The following is a 4,015-nucleotide window of genomic DNA, read 5'->3' as shown; positions in this document are numbered from 1 at the left end:
CTGAATCTCATAAAGTGTTATAGTGGTAAATTTGCTTTATGAAAAAATAGCTCCACATTAATTTTATTCATAAGTGCTTGTCTGTAATTATATGTATCTCATCCTTCTTAATTTCTATTTGTATTGTTAATATACAAAGATATATTAGTGCAATGGTACAATAGTGTGATGGTACAATTAGTGCAATGGTACAATTAGTTCAATTACAATGTACAAATAAAATGTATAGATTAGTGTGTGCTCACTGTATTATTTTTAACTCAAAAGGATACTAACTCAAAAAGATAACACAGCTTAAAGTATAAAAACACTTCTCAAGCCACTTCAAATTTCTTTTGCTAATAATATGTAAATTTCCTAAAGACCCTTCAATTTCCAGTATTCAAAATAATGTAATGATAAATGCATTATTCTATGCCTAAATTGTGCTAGAAAAGTACCATGTTTCAAGCGCTGTATTATGAGCTCTACTAAGAAATTATTTCTCACCTACAATAAGCATAGAGTATTATAAGGCCATTTTTAGAGATGAAAAATTTGGGTCCTAACTTGTGTAGCATTAACCAGCTTTTAAGTGGCTCAGCTTCGAGATCAAGCTCTCAAAAAACAGTCTTCACAGCCTGACCTCTTACCAAAAATCTTAAATTGGCCATGTTTTATTTAAGAGATGTGAGATACATTCACTCTTAACCATTTCCTTTTCTGTCCTGTGGCTGTAAGATTAAGGTATTCTACCAATGAAAAGCATTTAAATAAGAATACTGAAATGGCTGATTATGTAGATAAGACACTGCAGCCTTCAGGAACATGTAACTCTTTGTGAGGATTCCTAGTATAAGTTGAAAAGGTGGAGATAAGATAGAAACCTAAAAGCCTTCTCCCTTTTGCCAAATCCATTCCAATTTTATTTTTACATGGTGGCAAATATATAAATTTAGAAATTTAAAACACCAAATATTATAACATAGCCTTTTACACCATGAATAAATAATGAAAGAATAAATTAATGAAAAACAAAGTTCACTGCTCTCCAATCCTTCTTACTTGCTTTATTTTGTCAGATCTTTTTCTAAGCAGTGCCACAGACATCTGGCTTCCTACAGTTCTTTATTCTTGCTTGTACACATTCTCTGACATTTTCCCAATCACCTTCCCATTTTTAAATTTATACTTTACTTCTATACTACTTCTGTAGTTTGTATCTTTAACTCTTTCCCGGCCTAAAATTGGACTCCTATTCCAATTATGCTGCTTTCCGCCTCCATGGACTAGCCAGTGTCCTAGACTGTCTTACTTATAGCCATTTCCCTTCAGTAAAATATTTATTAATAGAAACAAGAAAAATTAAAATGACACATTTAGTATGGCAGAATATAAGAAACAACAGTAAAGAAAAGCAGAAAGGCAATGATTGTTTCCTAATCAGCAATTTCTTTCCCAAGCTTGATTTTGTTTACTGTGGCTTTCATCTACATTTTTATTTATCCATAGCCATCAACGTAAAATTAAAAGTCAAAAATCAAACCAATGTGAAACTTTATTCCCCAAAATTATGTTTTTAAATGTCTCATAATATCTAATATTCAATACTTTTTCTTTGAGTATATCTATTTTTTATTATTTTTCCCTTGAAATGAAAAAGAAGGTATAAAGAAAATTTTTATTTGATATGATTGGATGAGAAAGTCTTTGTCTTTCTTTATGCATGAAGTCCAGGTTACAAATGGATACGCTGTTAGCTGACATTCTGAGTGTGGAAGTACAATGGCCATTTCTTTAGACCTTTCTTACTGTTTCTTTAGATCTTTCTTACTATTCTAAGGAATGTTTTACAAAAAAAAACACAAAGTAAGGGTGGGAATAGTGGCTCACACACGTAATCCCAGCGCTTTGGGAGGCCGAGGCAGATCACTTAAGACCAGGAATTTGAAACCAGCCTGGCTAACATGGTGAAGCCCTGTCTCTACTAAAAATACAAAAATTAGCCAGGCATGATGGCAAGTGCCTGTAATCCAGCTATTCGAGATGCTGAGGCAGGAGAATCTCTTGAACCCAGGAGGCAGAGGTTGTAGTGAGCCAGAATCGTGCCATTGCACTCTGCATTCCAGCCTGGGCGACAGAGTAAGTCTCTGTCTAAAAATAAATAAATTTTAAAAAATAAAGTATTCGCAAATTATTGATGACGAACTTTGTTCTTTTAACCAGAGAAAATATCCCATCACTTCTAGGGAAAGGGTAGTTCCTGCTCCCATTCATTATTCTCAACAATAACCAGACCCAAAACAAATGATGTCTAGATGACATTAAATTACTTCTGGATGACAGAAAACAGAGCCCAGCCCCACCTCATACACTTCTGTTGCCATGGTTTTCAAATGAGATGCTTCTGTGGTCAAAGCGGACTCTCACTGTTGTATTCATCACCATTTAACTACAAAAGCTGCTGAGCACCTCTATGGTCTCTCTTGCTCATGACAGCAGACAGAATGAACACAAATGGTTAGAAAACACCACCTGCTCAGTGCTTAATGCAGGAGGAAAAAGCAGCTGTGCCATTTGTGATGAAAAACACATTAGCTTAAGCTCAGCATGCCATTTATATAACCAACCATGAAAACTTCAAGTTACTGACGGTGTAGGATGAAATACTGAGTGACAGATACCTGTTTTCCATTAGAGAATTTGTGTCTGAAGATTGTCAAGCACAGAGTGTGACTGATAGGACACTAAGAAACTATGTGACTTTCTAGATCACACAACTTGCTGTTTGGAAAACGAAAAATCACAGTTCTCGTGAAAACAACAAGTCATCTATCAAGTGCATCAAAAGGACTGAATGGAATGGTAGCCTACAGAGCACTGAGTTGTAGCCACAGTTGACCTGCTTTCAAGAGTGAGGACAAATTTTGTTTTTAACTGTTACTGATTCCAAAGCATGTAAGCAAGAAAACTGTCATTTATCTTTACAAGTAGGTAAGAGAGCAGATTCCTGCCTTAATTTTTATGCAAACATAATTCACTGGAGCCACCGAACTTGGAATAGAAAGGTTAATCACCAGTAAAACAAAAGTTGATTCTTCCTTTCAAGAGGGAGGATGAGTCTTTTATTTTTAAAACAGCTTTTATTTTATTTAGTTCATAATCTCTATGCCGGATTTCACCTTCAGTTAGTCAAGTGATACATAATGTGATAAAATTACATTTGACTACCAGTGATTGGTTTTTGAAAATGGATTTTGAATATAGTACTTTGAGTATATACTCTCAATTTAAAGACAAAATAATGTACATGGTTACTGAATTCTGGTTATGGTTTTTAGTTGGTATAGGTTAGCCAATTTGAAACTACTTTCTTTAAATTTCAAAATTGATCAAGTGAGAGATCATTATGAGGATAATTACAGCTGGATTTTTAACAGTTGATAAAGTAGTTATATGGCTGCATGAAAAGGAGGAAAGCATAAGCTGGAAGGAATTATACCATGTAACTCTAATAATTAAAGTTGTATATCAAAAATTCATAGTGGTGATGAAATACCATTTGTTAAAATTATAATCATAAATTCATACAGATTATAATTAATTAATTAAAAATAGAAAATGATCTTGCTTATAGTAGAATGCCAGCTAATAAACATAGAAGGAGTAATGAACTTAGAAAATACTATTTTGCCATTATATTAATAATAGATTCATGAATAAAATATCAATAGTGCTAAACCTAGAGGACTGCAGTTTGATGAATAAAAGTACATTTGCATAGATACAAAATATCTCTCCCCAGATTACTTATTAACTACAAATTCAAAATGGTAATTATACAATGAAGAAACCCGGAGCTCACCATTTTAACCAATTAATCAGCATGCCCATCATTAGTAATGAAACCCGCAATGTTAACGTCTTGTCTTGTTTGGAAATATGAAATCAGTAACTGAGAAAACTTATTATAGGAAAAGAAAATATTCATGATAAATAATGTTTTTCAGATGTTATTCCATTTTACAAATATTAA

Source organism: Cebus imitator, unplaced genomic scaffold (genome assembly GCF_001604975.1).
Source record: "Cebus imitator isolate Cc_AM_T3 unplaced genomic scaffold, Cebus_imitator-1.0 Scaffold593, whole genome shotgun sequence".
Lineage (NCBI taxonomy): Eukaryota > Metazoa > Chordata > Mammalia > Primates > Cebidae > Cebus > Cebus imitator.
The sequence above is the reverse complement of the archived record's forward strand: the minus strand, read 5'-3'. Positions refer to the sequence as shown.